The sequence below is a fragment of the Alexandromys fortis genome, unplaced genomic scaffold (genome assembly GCF_014885135.2).
Source record: "Alexandromys fortis isolate MF-2015 unplaced genomic scaffold, M_Fortis_MF-2015_v1.1 scaffold_37, whole genome shotgun sequence".
Classification (NCBI taxonomy): domain Eukaryota; kingdom Metazoa; phylum Chordata; class Mammalia; order Rodentia; family Cricetidae; genus Alexandromys; species Alexandromys fortis.
The window spans coordinates 11,389,515-11,409,981 of NW_026067914.1; the positions used below are offsets into that span (position 1 = coordinate 11,389,515).

The 20,467-nt window shown below is 35.9% G+C and overlaps 1 pseudogene; it reads left to right on the forward strand.

Annotated features, from left to right (window-relative positions):
* Positions 1 to 18,721: 18,721 nt before the first annotated feature.
* The window catches only part of LOC126499699 (heat shock protein HSP 90-alpha-like), a 2,806-nt pseudogene continuing 1,060 nt past the window's right edge, over positions 18,722 to 20,467 (forward strand).

A 20,467-nucleotide genomic window follows, 5' to 3' on the forward strand; every position in this document is an offset into this window, starting at 1 on the left:
ATGTTTTCTTAATATATTCAAGAATTAGGGTATGTTTACATTGTACAAAAGGATTGAAAACTCAGCTCTTACAATTATGTGTCTTATTTATATTACCTAAAACAAATAAGGATTTGTTTAATAGAAAAAATAACATAATTCATAAGAAATGTTATAATTTTGTTTTACTTATATATTAATTAAAATGCTTGCTAGTATGGCGCACCAAATATTGTATTCATGAAGGCCAGTGTCTTCTTAACTTTATTGTTTTCATCATAATTGATATACAGATGTTATTGGATCTCAGAAAAAAATTAATATTTGAAAAAAGTGACTGTTTTTTTCTGAATATTTTCTAATTTAACTAGTATAATATTCACTCTAAAACACCTTTATTCACTAACTCCTAGTATAACTGCATAAATGTGAACACATTAATTTTTAGGATGGCGATAGCTGCAGAAAAATATTCCCTGAGTTTTGAAAAGCCATTTATATATCTTAGCACTCTCCATCATAGTTTCTTTTAAAATTGTTTGTGTTGGTACGTTCTTTTATTGCCTTGTATTTCTTTTCCATGTCAACATGTTTATTCCGGATCTCCAGAGCTGTCAATTGATTTCTTTTGTTTGTTGCTGTTGTTTGTTTCTTAAGAAAGCAAATCTGTCTGTGCTGCTGGGGTTATACATAGGAAGCGATCGCCTGTGCCCATCTGTTGTAGGGTACTTCCTACTTTCTCTTCTATCCGGTTCAGTGTGTTCAGATTGATATTGAGGTCTTTGATCCATTTAGACTTGAGTTTTGTGCATGATGATAGATATGGGTCTATTTTCATTCTTCTACAGGTTGACATCCAGTTGTGCCAGCACCATTTGTTGAAGATGCTTTCTTTCTTCCATTGTATACTTTTAGCTCCTTTATCGAAAATGAGGTGTTCATAGGTTTGTGGGTTAAAATCTGGGTCTTCTATACGATTCCATTGGGAGATAGAGACAGAGACCCACACTGGAGCACCGGACTGAGCTCCCAATGTCCCAAGGAGGAGCAGAAGGAGGGAAAATATGAGCAAAGAAGTCAGGACCACGAGGGGTGCACCCACCCACGGAGACAGTGGGGCTGATCTATTGGGAGCTCACCAAGGCCAGCTGGACTGCGACTGAAAAAGCATGGGATAAAACCGGACTCTCTGAATATGGCAGACAATGAGGGCTGCTGAGAAGCCAAGGACAATGCCACTGGGTTTTGATCCTACTTCATGTTCTGGCTTTGTGAGAGCCTAGCCAGTTTGGATGTTCACCTTCCTAGACCAGGATGGAGCCGGGAGGACTTTGAACTTTCCACAGGGCAGGGAACCCTGACTGCCCTTCAGACTGGAGATGGAGGGGGAGAGGAGGGGGGATGAAGGGGAGAGGAGAGGGGGAGGGAAAAGGGAGACGGGGAGGGAAATGGGAGGCGGGGAGGAGGCGGAAATTTTTTTTTCAATAAAAAAATATATATATAAAAAAAGAAAGCAAATCTGTCACCTCTGACTCATTTAAACTTTCTCCTTCCTCTGCATAGAATGCATGGTCTTGAGGGATGTAGTTTGATGGAGAAGTTCCATTTAGGACTGAATTCTCCAAAGTCTCTTCATTTTCGTACAACGTTAAGTTGTGGGACTCTCTTTTAAGTCCCTTCTACTCTGAGAAACTTCTTTGATGAAAGTTGAGTAAGGCACTGGTCTATGCATATAGTCATATCATTATAATTAGTTTGATGGTAATTTGGAAAAATAAACATGATAACTGAGTTATATAAAAGTGATATAAAGATTCAGTATCTTTTTCTTTAAATTTTACCTAAGTATTTCTTAAAATTTATTTACAAGTGGCCAATAAATTTGTTGAGCGATTTCTAATCACAGAGAGATCTGCATACATTGTCATGTGAAGTAGTTGGACTATCATTCTGGAATGCCTACTAAGAGATACATTGAAGGAGTCTTAAGACACAGATCATAGGCAGTACAGTACAGATAGTTCTTGATGTAAAGAACTATCATTCTGATTTATGATTATAATTTATACTTATTTGGATTTCAATGTTGCAAAAAGCACAACCACAGTCAATGTATTCTAAAGAACCCAGCAGCTGATGCACATTCTCAGCCAGCAAAATCTTATCCAAGGCTTCTAGACAATAAAGGCTAGAATAGGAAGTGAGGACAAGGGTGACATTGGATACTACCATTTCCAGTTTCTTTTATGTTGCATTTGTTTAACTCTGTGAAGCTGTGTTACTTTACCTGCCTAAAACACTTGACTAGTCTAATAAAGACCTAAAGAGCCAATAGTTAGGCAGTGAGATAGGCAAGGATTCCAGGCAGAGAGAATAAACAGAAGGAGAAAAAGATGAGGAGAAAGAGGAGTGAGAAAAGAATAATAAGAGAACTCCTGGGGCTGGCCACCCAGCCAAACAGCCAGATACAGAGTAAGAAGTAAAGGCATATAGATTAGAAAAAGGTAAAAGTGAAGGCAAAAGGCAGGTGGAATAATTTAAGAAAATCTGGCTAGAAACAAACCAAGCTAAGGTCAGGCATTGGTAAGTACGACTGTCTCAGTATATTTATTTTGAAGCTGAGTAGCAGAACCACAAAGAGCAAAGAACAATAACTCCAACTACAGGAGACATATTCCAGACCTTCTTTAGACAAATAGGATCATGTTCTCTAGTAATCTCAATACCTTTGTTTGTCCTGTACAGCTAGAAAAATATATTAAGCATCACTACATAAATAAATAAACAAAATGAGAAGAGTCCTTTTCAATCTATAATCATTTATAGAATGGGAAGTATTAACTATCATCAAAGTAAATTCTCACAAAAAACTAGCTGGGCAGTGGTGGCGTATATCTTCAATCCCAGCATTCGGAATACAGAGGCAGGCGGATCTCTGTGAGTTCAAGGACAGTCTGGTCTACAAGAGCTAGTTCCAGGACAGGCTCTGAAGCCACAGGGACACCGTTTATGGAAGAAAAAAAAAGTAAACAAACAAATAAAATAAAACCTATTAATGTGTTCTGAAAGAGCAAATTTAACCACTTTACAGACGTATGTTTCTTAGAAATGTAGTGGATATGTTCTTTTCTTGTTCCTTTTGGTTGAAGAAAAATTGAACGTATCAATTTTGACAAAAAAACACCCAAATGAGCAATGAGTAGTAACTCTACTCTTTGGGATGCTTTTCATTTCTGTTAATCAATGTGATTTGATGAGAGAATTCAAGTGCTGGTTGAACATTGATGTTTAATGTTCTTGTAAGACTATTGAATCAAAGTGGAAACTATCTTGAAAACAAAGTAAAATGCTTATGAATATTGAATATTCATTTTCTATATAAAATATGAATCTTTATGTCATATACTTTGATTTTTTCAAACAAAAAATAAATCTGAAAATATTTCAACTTTGCTTATAATATCCTAGAATTTCTGTATAAGTTTTACAAGTTCTAGTCCTTTATGTGGAAAAAATTTTCACTTTAAATATCACTAAATAGGAGGCCAAAGAGATGGCTCAGAGGCTGAGAACATTGCCTGCTCTTCCAAAGGTCCTGAGTTCAATTCCCAGCAACCACATGGTAGCTCACAAACATCTGTAATGTGGTCTGGTGCCCTCTTCTGGCCTGTAGACATATACACAGACAGAATATTTTGTACATAATAAATAGATAAATAAATAAATATTTAAAAATAAAATAAATAAATATCACTAAATAATACAAAGATGATTAGTTTCACACTAAATTATTAGACCAACAGAGAGTCAGATAAATTCCTTATGTTCATTATGTCAATGTTACAAGTCCTTAGTGTTTGTGGGGAGTGATTCCAACAAAAATATAGATATAACTACGTGAAAAAAATTTCAATTCTAAAATTTTACAAGGCACTTTTTCCAAAAACACAGTACAAAAATAATATTTTATATATCACAAATAAAAACCCATGCTAGTTAAATTATTATATTGTTTTTTTAAAACATTTTCTGAATATACAAAATGTTAATGTAGTATATGTGCAAATAAGCGTCAATACAAAGTCTACACTCCATTTTAAAGTGCAGTACTCATAGATATTGTTATAACTTTCCCCCTTCATTCTAATTATTTAACAAGTGTAAAAATGGTTGTTGAATCTCTTTTCTTCTTTAGTTTACACTTTTCATGAAATGTAGAGGGCATTAATGGAGTTTGCAAATAGGGAATGATTAATTGTGACTGAGCAGCACAGAGGGTAAAAAGTACTTTAAAATACAGCATGCTTACTCTGGAAGATGGTTTCAAAACTTTTTCCTCCAAAGCTGGGAAATCTGGGTAAGTCACAGAGATAGGAACTGATTGATGTGTTTATCAAAGCGTATGGATTAATATTCCTGTAGCATGAACCCAAAGCGAATGACAAGAAGGGAATCATCTAACATCAAGTTGATCGCTGAATTCCCCAAAACAAAAGGTCAAAATTGGTGCAGTGTTTTTTTTTTTTTTTTCAAAAGTTTAAAGAAAAATTTAAAAGGAAACCATCCTTTGATTTGTATTACTGTTCTAACATATTCAGGTCATATTATAAAAATTGACTCTTCTTGAAATATCTGGAATCTTTTGCATTAACTGTTCATTTACACACTAATAACTAATTAACACACAAAAGAGAACAAGATTCTCAGGGGAAATAGTTTTCTCTTATTTTGTTGATAAACTTAATTAATGTAACTATCTTTAGCAGGGTTAAAATATATACTGAACTAACAAAAAGGAAAATACAAAGATTTACATAAAATACATGAAACTTGAAAAATATATATTAGGACAATATAATGTTAATAAGATATTATGCTACTAGTGATACTTCCAAATATATATACAGTTTGGGAATTTCATAGATTCATCTAATGTATCTTGATAAAATCTACCCATATTCCCGCTCCTCGAATAAATATAAAAGATAATTATCCAACTCTTTAGAAGATTAGTTTGAAGACAAATCAACAGCCAAATACAGTCAACAAATAACACTATAACCTTGCAAAATAGCTATTAATTTCACAGTCTTCAGATATCACTGATGTCGTCATGCTGTGTATGAACAACCACACACCTAATTCCAGGCAAGTCACTGAGGCTGACTAGAGCTATCAATTTCTCGTAGCACAACAATGCATGGTAAAGGTTCAAGACTGGCATTGTACAAGCTTAAAAGACACACTGAGAGTTCTTTTATCCTCCCCTTTTCTATAAGAGCAAACATTGTTTTTTTGCTTCTCTGAGCTAGTCATAGAGCTCTTGTTCTTTATTTTCATCAGATTTAAGTAAAACAATGTTTATCTTCAAGGAGCTTGTGCACAGAGAAGACTAAAGTGATTACCACACCTGGAATATGGCATCAATCAAAGGAACTGACACATGCTGAGAAAAATCAAGGATGGATCAATATCATCTCATGATAGTAGTAGTTGCTGTATAGAGAATACACCAGTTGCTAAATATGTCTCTGGCTGCTTGTCAGCCATGGAAAAACAATCAAAGAATAAATTTTTAGCCAAAATGAATTTATTCCAAGTTACATATATATAAATCATCAACTATCGAAATACTATAATCTCATTAAGCTTTTGTGATTTCAAAAGGTCAAATATAGGTATCAATATGAAGTTGCTATGATACTCCGCAAAAGTTTGACTACCATTCTTAAGAACTTTGTCTATCCTGAGAATTTATTATCATTAAATGCCTAAATCTCCCACTGAAAAAAAAATACTAGTGATAGGCTACTGGTTATATATACATACATATGTACATATCTATACATACATATCACATATATATTAAACTTTCACTATAAGATCCAGTTTTCCCTACAGTTATAAATGCTTAATCTGCAAGCTTGTATCAATGTGGTACCTGTTCTTCTTTCCCTGCAGTTATAGACTGTTTTGCTAATATCTGTCATTTGCTAATCAATGGATTAGAAATATATATGCATATATGTATATATACATTATATATATATCCCTGGAAAGTGTGCCTTTTTAATTATCACTACAGGTCCATGCATGGTAAGCATTTCAATTATTATTCCTCCCTTACAATTTACTGACACATTTGCACTGACACTGTCAATGAAGATCAAGAACTAGTGACATGCCTTCAGCAGTTTTGAATCCAATGCTCTCCTGGGATCTCAGGAACCCAAGGTTGCAGCAGTATTCTTTGCAAAGTGCCAATCAATAAGAAGGCCAAACAATTCTTTCCAGAACTGCTACTGTCCTTCTTGCCAAGGTCTCAATGCCTAAAAGCTGATGCATTTATGTTCTTGTAGAGAATTTGTCTAATGATTGTCATAACATAACATTTCGGCATTGCTATTATAGTCTACACAAGGCATTCTGGTTCTGCCTGTATCTCTTTTAAAATACTGATGCTTCAATATGTATTCTAGATCTCTCTGTATAATACTAGGTTTGATGAAATAAGATAGTTGTTGACTATCGGCGTCACCCCCAGGTACTGTACGTAAAAGGTAAGTACCCCTTATGAAATCTTCCTTTTTATTCTATTCTTCTTTACCACTCGGAACACATAACATCCCCACATATACATGTTTTAAGCCTGGTGAAAGGTCTGATACTTCTTCCGTGAGTAGATTCCCCCTAAAACAGACTTTGTTTGCATTTGGCATACCTTGGGCAAGTCTAATGCTCCTGAATGTAATGAGGAGTATTGATCACTAATTTCTGCAGAGGAAACAAGAAAATTATTTATGAAGGGACAGTCTGGCTCTTTCAGATAAAGTAAGAAGTCTTGCCTCAACTGGAAGGAGGACTAAGGAGTACATGAGTCAGGAAGTGCACATTTCCAACTCTATACATGTCCTCCCAACTTCCCCATCCTGTAATTCTATGTACCATTATTTCTCACATGTGCTGGGTTGACACTGGAAATATCCCACTTCCACAGTAAGCTTTAGTGAATTACTCTCACCCTTATTCTATCTGCAAAGAAGAGAAGAAAATAACAAATTCTATGTGGCACTGACAGTTCCTGGCTTTCCATTTCTTATTCAAGCTAGATATTCAGTCTTGTTTTTCTTTACTTGAATATGCTTCTTAAAGCTCTTAGACAAAACAAACTGAAGCAAATATGATCAGTGTCTTTAGACACAGAATTAAGTTTCACAGAAACTCTAACTTTCTCAAACTTTATTTTGGAATTTTATGTTTATTATCTGTATGCCTACATGTATGTGGTGTATGGGACAGGAAGCATGAACATGTGAGTGCCATCACTGTGAAAGCTGGAAGAGGACCTCAAATCCCCTGAAGATGTGACAGAACTCAGGTCCTCTGAAATAGCCATGAGCCGCTTAATGAATGAACCATCTCTTTAACTTCAGAACCTACACGTTTACTGCATTTCTCCTCAAGCTGATACCAGGGACTTTTTGAGAATTTCACTACCATCACTTCTCCTAACTTAACAAGCCCAATTTCTCTAGCAATCATTTTATTTATCAATTCTCCAGTTGTTACAAACCTATCTCATAATCCTATTACTAAAATTTATTTTAGGAAGTCATTGTTGATATAAGTTATTCTGTCAATTCAGAATAAGCAAAAGAGAAAAAGATATGGCTTTTAAATCAATACATGGTGAAAGACTGAGCAAAGACAATATCTCTACAAGTTTCTGCATGGCTTGTGGGAATTAAAGGAAGGAAGACAACTGTGAGAGATGGCAGCAGCATCTTTCCAAACAGGGAAAGTGGTGGGATATTTTCAATACTTACCTTTCTGAAGGTGTCAGAAAACCCTTAATTTGTTAGTATGTTATTTTATGTGACATAAGACTCATTGTCATAATTAAAGACATTTAGCTGCCAGTCCAAACTCGGGGAAGACAAATGGAGTAATAATGCTGATAAATGGAGGTCATGAGATATTAAGAGCTACTTCGATCTCTAGCACACCCAAATCCTTGCATGGAACCAGCACCCAGTGAGGGTTTACCTTGGCTGGGCCAGTGAAGGCAAGGTGCACTAGTTTTTTCTTACAATTAGAAAAACTTTTTTTTTTTTTGCTTGAAGAATCTTGTCTGACAAGAAGAATGCTGACATCTCACTGAATCCTGCATAGAGCAGTGGCTAAACAATAAACACCTGACAATTCCTGTTCTTGTTTATCAGTGTTAAACATTCACCAAACCCAAATGAAATGTAAAATCAAGGGAATGCACAGTGCATAGCATAGACACCAGACCAAAGAATACAGGGCGGGGGGAAGAGTTCACAGAGAGTGACACACACACATGCAATGCCATGAATAGTGTGTTGTATGTTGTGTGTCGTATAAAAGAGCACCTGTGGTTTTGGTCCTTTCCTCCTACCTTGTTTGAGAAAGGCTGCTTTCTGTAGCTGGTAGCAGATCATGAGCCTCTAAGGTCTCTCCATTCACCATTTCCCATATCATATTCCTAATAGATGTACTGGATTCCTAATAGATGTACTCTCATACCTGGATCCTATCATGCCATCTGAAGATCAAGTTCTCACATTTTTGCGGCAATCTCTCCATCCCATATTTACATTTTGTCCCGTTCACATCACAGTTCTTTTGTGAAACTAAATATTTACATGTGATATTTTAGTTATATAATTAAATAAAATTTTTAGATCTGTAGTTGGTCAAAATCACAATTCCCTAATATGGTTTGTTTCATTTCAGAAATTTAACAAAATTGTGAGTGAATGTGTACAGATAAGAAAATATGAAAAGCTGGGGACATGTTCTAGGAATGTGTTATCCATAAAAATAATCATCTCTGATTTGATGCCTGATTGTTATTTGGTTGAGTTGAATAATTTTTTTGAGTTTGCTACAACAAAGACATATATCTCTTGCAAACTCTGAACTGAATCTTTAGTTCCTCTACATCACAATATTATTTTGCTTTTGAAAGGTTAGAATTGTCCTACTTCTATGATATAAATATCTGCATTACTTCTCCATTTATACTCATGGATACTTTCTTGGTATCATGAGCTCAGCAGCAGTTCAATGTATTCTTTGAAACTTGTTCTGAACATTGCTCTTCTCCGGCATATCAAATTTTTTGTTGTTGTTCTTTTGTAGGAACTTTCACTGTATTTTTTATTTTATTCATATTAAAGATGGTACAGATACAAGAGTTGTTTTTAGTAAATAACTGAGAGACTGATTAGGGACAGAGTACATGGAACCCTTAACTATCAAAGGAATCAAATTGCCTGAAAGAAGTGAGCCTGAGAAGCTGGAAAAGGAATTAGCATCCTCCATGGATTTGTTTCTTTACGGCTTTATAGAGATTAGCAGCTTGGTTTTAAATCATTGCACTGATCCTCTAAAATTTACTTTTTTATAAGTTTTAAGTTATCTCAAATATAAATGAAAGCAAATGACATTGTTTTCTGTAAAAAATAATTGTTGGATTTCTTTAATCAATGTGCCTCCTAACAATGAGACAGAAATGCTGTTTGCTGTCTTAAGAGGACCAAAAAAATAATAATAATAATAACTCCTGACTTACCAAACCCAAGTGTTTATTTTTCATATCAGAAGAGTGGTTAAGAAATTAGAAGTTATAATGTAACGTTCTATAAAAATGAAAATAAATGTTAAGTCACATTATCCAATTTTAGCATATTTGAAAATGTCAATGTGGGATATCAAAATTAGTAAGACATACACAAATACTTAAAATTTCTAGGATTAAATTTTGCAGAGAAGCAAATTTTTGTGTGGTAACACTGTAATTATGTAGTGTTGTGGGCAACTAGAAAGAAAAGAAGGCTTCAGAAAAGAAAGAACTGAAACTAATCTCACCAGCTCTAGTAACAAATACAGTTGGTTATCTAGTGTGAAACATAAATTTTTATTTCTGTATTTTTCTCTCATATCTTTACTGCAGTTTCCCATCTTGGAGAAGAACTTCTCTCCTCTAAGTCCCTCTCATCCACTCCCTACTCGTATCCACTCCTCTTCTTTTTTCCCCTCAGAAAAGAGCAGGATTCCTATGGATATCAACCACTCATGGCATATCAAGACCATTCATATCCTTCATAGTAAATCCGGAACTTAGGTGGGAAAGAGTTCCAAAAGCAAGCAAAATAATCAGAGACACTCCCTACTCCCACTGTTAGGAATCCCACAAGACTAAACTAAACAAATGTAAAACATATGAAGAAGATGTAAATCAGACCCATGCGGGCTCCCTGATTGTTTATCTCTATAGCCAACTCACATTTGGAAATGTTCGCCCTTTTACAGGAAGAATACTGTAGGATCTATGTTATGTTATCATTTCTCTTAAGACTTTTATAGAAAACCTAGATGTATTAACTCAAAACTGTGTTTAATATTTAAGAACCAGCTACTGCACAGTAGAACACCTTAGAAAACTCAGATACTAAGAGCAAAAAGTGTCTGTTTACAATGGTTACAGAATCTTTTAGAAAATATATCATTGACCATACAGCTTAGCAATGGTACTTCTTGTAATCTCCTCAGATTTAACTGCAAATTTAGCTTCATATGAAAACTATATATAAATATTTATAACTTTCCTTATCATTTTCAAAACCTAGAAACCAATAAGATGCTCTTTGGTAGGTGAATTGATAACACACATCAGGCGATGAAATAGTATTTAGCAATGTTTAAGTCACAAAGCACATGGAAGAATATTAAAACTTACTATTAATAGAAGATAATACAGTATGAAAAGGCAGTGATGCCTCTTTTCATACCCTTATGATCAATGACAATTTATGACTGCTTATTGTGGTAGAGTAAGAGGAGATTAATTAGGACTTTCTTAACTTTAATTAGAACATTTGCTTTTGAGGCAATAACCCCTTAAATTTATGCATTCACGTGTGTTAGCTCATGACCAGGGTTCACAGCTCCTTCTACAACTTCAACTAAGTATTTCTGGGATGGGAGTGGAGAAGTTAGAAGTCAAAACAGGGTATTATCCCATAATCGGACTTGAATTTCAATGGCAAATGAATAGCCAAAGCCTCACAGACATTCACATAAAGTGGGATCTCAGTTGACATTTCACATCTCAAATGTCTGGGCTTTGGTTTTCACGAGGTAAGAAAACACAGCTTCTGATGATATTACAAGGAGCCAATGAAGTGGTAGTTTAAAAACCATTACCTTGGAAAACTCAGTCACAGATTCAATTGTAGTATCAGTAGCAAACTCTTATTGCTGTTTAATATTACTTTATCAGTGTGATATTATAGTCTTTTATTAGATAATTTCTAAGCAAATAAATATTCCTAGTGCCATATTTACCAGTTTAAATGCTTATTTTATTTTACTTATTCTATTTTTAATATGATACTAACACTTATAACTTTAATAAATGTGATAGTTATATATATTTGCAGAGTAAAATAGGATATTTTGGAACATGTATACTTTTTTTTGGTTTTTTGAAGCCCATCCTAGAATTGGCTCTTATAGAACAGGCTGGCTTCAAACTCACATAGATTCACCTGCCTCTGCCTCCCAAGTGCTAGGATTAAATCGTGTGCTACCACCACCAGGTAAAACGTGTATACTCTTAATTAACCAAACAGGCCAACCAGCTTTTCCATCTCCTTGAACAGTTATAATGTCCTTGTCTTGGTAAATTTTGAACTGTTCCCTTTTTGTCTTTATCAAGCAGACAATCAATACTTGTAAACTCTAATCAACTAGCTTTGGAATGAAATGCAGAAAACAGTTCAGTCTGGGGTACCTAAAAACAATTGATACATTTTCAATACAACTCCTAAACTTAAGGCTCAGAAGACAGGTCTGAAAGATTAAAAGAGCCAGAGTCAAGGCCATGTACTGTGAGGTAGTGTCTTCTTTATATTACAGGAAGTCTGCACCTGCTGGGCAGCGGCGGTGCACAATTTTAATTGCCACAGAGAGGAGGCAAAGGAAGGTGCATTTCTGTGAGTCTAGGCCAGCTTGATCTACAAAGCAGCTGCCATGACAGCCAGTACTGTTACACCAAGAAACCCTGTCTCAAACAAAATCAAAAACAAAACAAAAGTAAAAAATAAAGAAGGCTGAATCCATAATATTAATCAATATGGTTCTGTAAACAAGACTCAAACATTGATAACACTAGTTGACATGCAAACATGCTTGGGAAAAGACTCACACGTGCATAGATGAAGAGCTTTAGGCAATACATGACCGTTATAAGAGGGAGAATGAGACAAGACTATAGAGCAAATGGACAGCTGACAGAATCATAAAGGCAGGCCCACAAGTGTACAAATTATGGGCATCCTATTTTGCAGAGTTGTGGGAATACTTATCTTTTGGAAAAGTTGCTGTCATAGCTGTGGAAACCTTGTGAAGCCATGATTCTTCCCTTCGAAATGGAATTCATTCCCAAAACACCTCAGCAGTGTGACTTTTGCATAGTCAAAGGAGTGACCTTGCTCCATTCCCCCAACCTTGCGTACAGAGCCATACACTTACTCTTTGCTCTAGCAGCCAAATTCACATAGATTCAATCCCACAAAACTGTCAGCTAACAGATTACATAGAAATTTCTATAGAAGACCAGGCACTGACCAGGAAGGCAGCATGTCCTACCGTTGCTAACAAACAAATCTGCTTGTCCCCAAAGCTGGTTATCACAAAAGAGATTATAGGAGGAGAGTGGGAGAATCCAGGATTTGGGGATGTTTTGTAACTTTATTTAATCGATGGGAATGGCAGGTACTTCCCCTTGAATGCTGGCTCTTTCCTGGTTGGCATCACCTGTTCCAGAGTACAGATTGGCCAGGTTCTATCTGCGCTCTTTGTGAATCTGATATGCATATTATCAATGTCCTTGACTATGGAATTTTTCAACTATGTCTGTAAAAATTAGATACCTTGTGAAGATTGGCCCTTTGACCTTAACATACCTTAACAAACTTAGCCAGAGACTAGTGAAGTTTCACCTCTAGACAAAAAGTGCTGACAACAGGTTCTCCACATGAGGTACCGACCCTAGCCATATACATGACCTGTTACGTTTAAGTCTCTTACCAAAATACTGTATATATAATTCAACCCTGCTTTAAAATATATTAAGTTGTTTTCCACTATTATCAGTTCTACCATTAAGCTTCTATTGCAAGCGGTTTTTTTTTTCTTCTTTGTCTTTTACAAATATAAATGTCACCTGGTAAGTTAAAACCCAATACTGTCAAGTTTGGACTCAGGTCTCCAGGCAGATTCTAAACTGTAGCTACAACTCATCTATACCCGATAAACAGCCCTCCACTGCTCAGAGATCTGGGGAGTATTGCATTTAAATGTTTAATTATTAAAAGACTTCATAACAGAGAGACAGGTTGGCTCCTAGCAGAACCACTCTATTTCCTTCAAAGAAGACAGAAGACAGATGGGCACCGATCATGATCCATTCACAATTCTCTTGATCAAGTGAAAGTGTTAACCACTGGGTATAACTGCCTTTCATTTAAACTGAAGACCTTCATATGTGGACAAACTAATAGAATCAACTGCCTAGCTGCTCAGGCCAAGGTAGGTTTGTCTTCCTAGAGATTTCCTAACCCAAAGGATCTTCCAAAACCTGGCAAGCCCTGGGCTAAACTGCAAAAGGCAAATTCAACCTTCAATAGCCATTCAAGACCCTGAGGAGAGGCTTTAGGAAGACAAACGAGTAAGTTCTCTCTTGTTTTTTTAATCAATAACTCCTCAAGTAAAATTTTATCCTCCTCAAAGATCTATGAAGCAGTTTGAAAGCTGAGAGGTTTTGTCAATTTAAAAGGATAACCTCACCGAATTCCAGTATAACTTCTTAATATGTTCTAAAGAATTTGTTTTAAGATATACAAATGGAAGTTATTAATGTATGTACATGGAAGTTATTAATATGTGTACATGCAAGTTATAAAGGTGAGTGGACAAGTCCAAACTTTCAAATTTCTCTTTTACACTGCTTTTCATAGTCTTAAGATATACAAATGAAAGTCATTAAAATGTGTACCTGCAAGTTATAAAGGTGTGAGGACAATTACAAGTCATCAAATTTCTCTTTCATGATGCTTTTCATCATCTTAAAGACACTTTTCATTGTGCAAAAACATTTGTAAATCATTTTGAAATAAATATTGTGTTGTTTATACAGTATATGTGTCTAAAAGTTATGTTTTCGCAAACTCAAAATTTCTTGTGTGTTACATGGAACCAAATTAAAGGATCCACCTTAAACAGGTCAGATACACCTCTCTAAATTTCCTGATCCTAATACTGTTTTTTCTTCCTAAACTTAGCTTTGTTGTCTGCTCTGCCAACACCTTGCCAGGTCCAAGAGACACTGGACAGTTCCACACCACAAATCCTGGATAGAAGTAAAGTGACCAGGCACCTCAGGATGTGACCAGCACCCAGCTATCTCAGGTCCCCCAAGAAAGACTTTGGTATCCACAAATAAGCAGGAAGCAGGATGGAGAATCTACTATCTCAATTACTTCAACATGCAACACTTAACTTCCTGCCTTTTTAATATTAAAAAAGAATTAATGGGAATGCTGGCCTAGTCTGTCACCTGGATACCCTGTCCTTTAAGAAACAAGCCCTGCCCACTCCAAACCTCCCCCCACTTCTGCTGAAGCAAGTGGATCTCCACCATCTTCTTTCCAGCCTCCCCCCCCTCTCTCTGTCCTTCCTCTGTAGAGGTAGCTTCTGCCTCTCTCCATTCTTCCCCCAGTCCTCTTGCCCCCTTCTCCCTTTCCCTTCCCCCTCCATAACCCACTAAATAAACTCTATACTCCAACTATGTCTACATGGCATATCAACCAGTCTGTCTCCCATGTGGCCTCAGGCCACCCACAAGGGGACCTTTGAGGCTTCGGGTGACCAGCCTCTGTCCCTCATGGGACCAGTCTCAGGTCACTCTCATTTTTTAAATTATAATAGACACCATGACCATGGCTGTAATGGATTAATGATAATTGCAGGATCCCTAGTAGTGGCAGGCAGCAGAAATCCTGCAGGTACCCAAGCGGTGGCACAGGCCATGTGGTGGCAGACAGCAGGCCCTGAGAGTAGCCAGGCTGCAGGTCCCCAAGTGGTGGCTGGTCCAGGAAAGGGAGATATGCACTGGGCAAGAAACAGAGACATGGATAGGCATACCACTTATAGTGGATATTTATTAGATGTGTTATGGAAAGGAATGGGGAGAAGGAAAAGAGCAGGGGGAGAGAGAGAGAAATGAGAGAGAGAGAGAGAGAGAGAGAGAGAGAGAGAGAGAGAGAGAGGAGAGAACAAGAGACAGAATCTGCCTCTCTGAGAGGGAGATGGAAAAGAGAGAGATTCAGGCTGGAAGCTGAATATCAGCCTGCCTCAGCAGATGGGGAGGGAGTGGGCATGGCTTGTCTCTTAAAGAGACAGGACAGACCATTAAAATTGCCTCCTTTAGAAAGAAAAACATTTAATTGGGGCTTGCTTACAATTCAGAGGTTTTAGTCTATTAACATATGATAGGACAGGATGACTTGCGGGCAGACATGGAATTATAGGAGCTGAAATTCTTACATCTTGACTTGCAAAGAACAGGAAGTAGTCTAAGACATGAAGCATGGCTTGAGCATATATGAGACCTCAAAGGCCATTTCCTCAGTAGCACACATTCTCGAACAAGGCCATACCTACTATAAAAAGCCATACTTCTAATAGTGCCACTTCTTACATATAAACTACCATACTGTGATTATATTTATTTGATAACACACCTATAAAATGGCCTTTATTTCAGTCTTTATTCAACTAATATGTTATCAACACAACAAAAAGATTTGACTATTTATTACCTTAGTCATTCTTTAAAAAGAAGATTAAAAAATTTTAAAATGTCTAGAGAAACTATCAGTATTCTAAACAAAATGTTAGCTAAATTGCACATCATTGCTGAAGATCATATTACCAAGTACTTCTAAATAGAAACATCTTAAAATCAGTATGCATTTCCAGCAAGTCTACTGCCTCATTTATAAAAAGTGCCTAGAGTTAATTTATTAATTTTGTTTTCTCTTCTGGTATTATTTCATATTCAAATAACAGGAAATCTATAAACTCATACATAATTGAAATCACCACCTCATTTTTTCACTTATGAACTTATTCATAAAAAAATAATTTTAATGTATTGTGGCTAAGCCAAATAAAAACCAAACATTTTAAATCTCAATGAATAAAATCATTTTTTCATGGATGAAACTTTGGTTCTATTGATCAAACCCTATGATAGATCATGTCCCAAATTCAAGAAAATTATGTGTCTTACCTATTCCTCTCAGGAAGAGTTTTAATTTCTTGTTCTGATTTTTTTTAAATACATTACTGAGTAAGCCATTTGTTCTTAATTATTTTATTTACCTGTTTGATCTGCTAGCTCCTCAACTTGCTGTGCAGTTTCAACTGATGTGATATATCATGAGTTTTGGAAAAGAGAATGTGAACAAGACACAACTATTGCAAACATAGTTCCACATATTTTGTTTAAGGTTTAATGTTCACACTCTCAAAGTGAGTCATCAATGCAGTGATTACAAAAGAAATGTGTCTGGAGAGGGGGGGTCTTGTATGTTTCAAAATAGCATTTGTGACATCTTCCACTAAACTACAATTCCATTTCTTATCCAGCCTGTTAATGGAGTTTGAAGACCTAGGAAAACTGCCTATGATTTCCTGGAATCAGAAAGTATCCCCTCATTATTCGGGCATGTACAACAAATGAACAGTGAGTAGAAAGCAGAAGACAAAATGTACCAGATAGATAGATTCTTATATCAGACACTGACAAAAATGTGCTAATACCAATCAAAACAAATGCACATATTTTCCTAAGATTAGGAAGGATATTTAAATAAGGGGTTTACATTAAAAAAACGGGGGGGCTGAAGAGATGGCTCAGTGGTTAAGAGCATTGCCTGCTCTTCCAAAGATCCTGAGTTCAATTCCCAGCAACCACATGGTGGCTCACAACCGTCTGTAATGAGGTCTGGTGCCCTCTTCCGGCCTGTAGACATACACACAGACAGAACATTCTATACATAATAAATAAATAAATAAATATTTAAAAAAAATAAGGGATTTATGTAGCCAACTCTTTGGTAGAGTACTTGTCAAATAATAAAAATTGAAGAGTAATGAGTGGTAGTGGAGAAAAGGCAACTAGAAGTTATTGAAGGAAAAATGACTATATATGTCTGTGGTACTTATTGAGAATAGATAAAATGAAAACTAAATAAGCTAGAATAGATTTATTGGTTCACTTTTCATCCCTATTAAAACATTACCTATGACTGCTCAATTTAGTGATAAGAAAGTTTATTTAGTTTAAGATTTGAGATGACAGTACATACAGAGCAGCAGAGTATCTGATGACAACTCCAGGGGTGGGGGAATCAGGAGTGTGAAGAAGACAGAGCATATCTTAATTAGAAATTCAAATAGAAACTCAGGGGCTGAAATCTGGGTTTTATGACAATCATTTGCAAACCCTTTCCTGATTACACATATGCACGCATGTGTGAGTGTGCACACACACATGCAAACATACACATGAGAAAGAGAGTGAGTGAGAGAAACAGAGATAGACTAATGCCTTAATCCATTTTGAAGGTAAATGCCAATTGATCTTGAAACACAAGGAACTCTCAGAGGTTTCAATATTTCTTTATTCTACTGTTTAGGATGCCAGAATCCAAAACATGACCTTTAAATGTGACACATAAATCTAAACACACCAGTTGATAGGTAGGCAGTTTAAAAGAAGAAGAAACTGAAATAGGAAGGATGATAGATACTCTTAAAATCTTGAGGAGCACAGAGAACCCTTCTCAAAGTAGTACTTGTACAAGTGAACTCTATATTGAGAAATAATTGTAATTTTACATGTATGAAATAGTGATTTCAGGGACTTCTAGATTCTTGACCAAATATGTTGACAGCAATCTTGTAAGAGAATCATTTATATCAAAAAATTAGGACCATAATACACATATTATATGTGAGAGCCAGGGAGGTATGAAATCATTGAAACAGAAACATGGGACTAAGGATTTTCAGCCATATTGGTATACTTCCAGAACTTTCTCTTTTCAGGGATATTAAGCAGAAGAGGATGCATTGATCCTCCATTGCTTTTAAGAAGGGGCTGGGGCATGAAAAGACATAATTATTTATATAGGACATTTTGATAACAAATATTTATTTAAGTATTTTTATGCTTAAATATTTCCAGATAATTTAAAAATAAATTCGACTCACATGGGTTCAGAAATTATGAATTTAAAAAAAAACATTTTGGGGTATGCCTTGAATGTGGGTTTTTCTCTATTTTCTATTCACTTTTGAGTTCATTCTGGAAACTTGAAAATCAATTTCAATCTGTTTAGAATGGTGGAGTGGATGTGTTATTTGGTTCTAGCAATTGTTTCCACAGGATAAATCCTTTTTGATCAAAGGCTCCACAGAGAAACTAGACTTTCTACTCTGAGAAACAGAGAAAGAAAAATAGTGAAAGGAAGGGGCAATTCTCCAAGTTAGCATCCTTCACTGTGTTTTTCTTTATCTTTCAGATAAAGATCTTTCATCTGTAAAATAAATTTGGCTTCACAAATAATTCAGAAAAAAAATGCAATCACTTTTAGATAAATATAAGTACAATGTCACCAAAAAAGAAAATAGTAATTTTTTCTTTGGCACTATCTTTAAGATTTATCAGGTATGTAACCAGAAAAACTTCTATCAGAAATATCATCAAATTAATCACACAATTATTATCATCAAAAATGTGTAATCCTAACTCATGACAGTTTCTATTACCTTCACAGTCCCTACATAGTAAAAGTGTCTATGGCTGTTCACTATGAGCCATTTCAAAAAGTACACTTATGCTAATATCTTGTTTCAGAGTGAGAATTTGTGCATAATCTCTGCATGGGATGGCTAACAAATGAAAAAAAAAATAGCTAGAAGGCAGGAATTTTTAAATTTGCACATAATCTCTATAGGAATTAAAACAAGGCTTAAAGTTATATTCTACAGAAATTAGAAAATGCTATTTCCAAAGTTCCATGGCAGTGAATCTTAGATGGTAGGAAGAAGGAGTTCTTCTATGAGAAAGGAACATGGTGCCTATCTTCCTACATACACCTGTTTTGGTTGGCTTCATCTGATATCCATTTATTCAATATTTTGTTAAGTTATGTGAGCTAATCTAATTAAATGTGAAATATTAAAGTTATTAGGGGAGCTTTGAAATTTATATTCTGTTGTGCTTAAGTAAGGACAAAGAACACATTTATCTGCATTTGACACTAATATATAGGCAATTTTATATAACTAAGCTTTAATCATGGTATTTGAAATTAACTTTCAGATGTGTCAGAACTCCACTGAACCCTTGGACATTCTTTCATAGGGGTGCTTAAAATTTTCAGGCATCCTCATTTTTGTCCCAGGATGTTTTTTTTGATTTGTTTGAAAACAGAAAAAAAAAGACACCATCAAGTTGTTTGTGTGCAGAGTTTTCATCATGGATAGCTTGAGGAGTTAATCTCTGAGTATCTGAATGACATTAGAGGAGTGGTGGATTCTGAAGATCCTCCTCTAAATATTTCCTGTGAAACGTTGAAATAAAGCAAATTCTTGAAAGGTATCAGAAAGAATTCAGTCAAGAGATGCTTAGAACTGGTAGAAGATAAAGAGAACTACAAAAAGTTTTATGAGCAATTAAAAACTTAAAAACTAAGATATGTGCTTCCCTGCTCCCCTATCCAACTTTCCTTTATCCCAATCTTCCTGTTTCCCCAAGTTCCCCCAATCCTCCCCTTCTTACTTTTCTCTCCCTGTCCCCCCTTATCCCCAACCCACCCCACCCCCAAGATCCCAATTTTCTCCCCGGCAATTTTATCTACTTCTCTTAGCCAAGAGGATAACTATATGTTTTTTCTTGGGTTCACCTTCTTCTTTAGCTTCTTTAGGTTCACCAGGTATACACTCCGTGACCTTTATTTATGGCTAGAAACCAATTATGAGTGAGTACATCCCATGTTCATCTTTTTGGGTCTGGGTTACCTCGCTCGAGATAGAGACAGAGACCCACACTGGAGCACTGGACTGAGCTCCCAAGGTCCCAATGAGAAGCAGATGGAGGGAGAACACGAGCAAGGATGTCAGGACCACGAGGGGTGCACCCACCCACTGAGACAGTGGGGCTGATCTATTGGGAGCTCACCAAGGCCAGCTGGACTGTGACTGAAACAGCATGGGATAAAACCGGACTCTGATCATGGCGAACAATGAGGGCTGATGAGAAGCACGGGGTTTTGATCCTACTTCATGTTCCGGCTTGGTGGGAGCCTAGCCAGTTTGGATG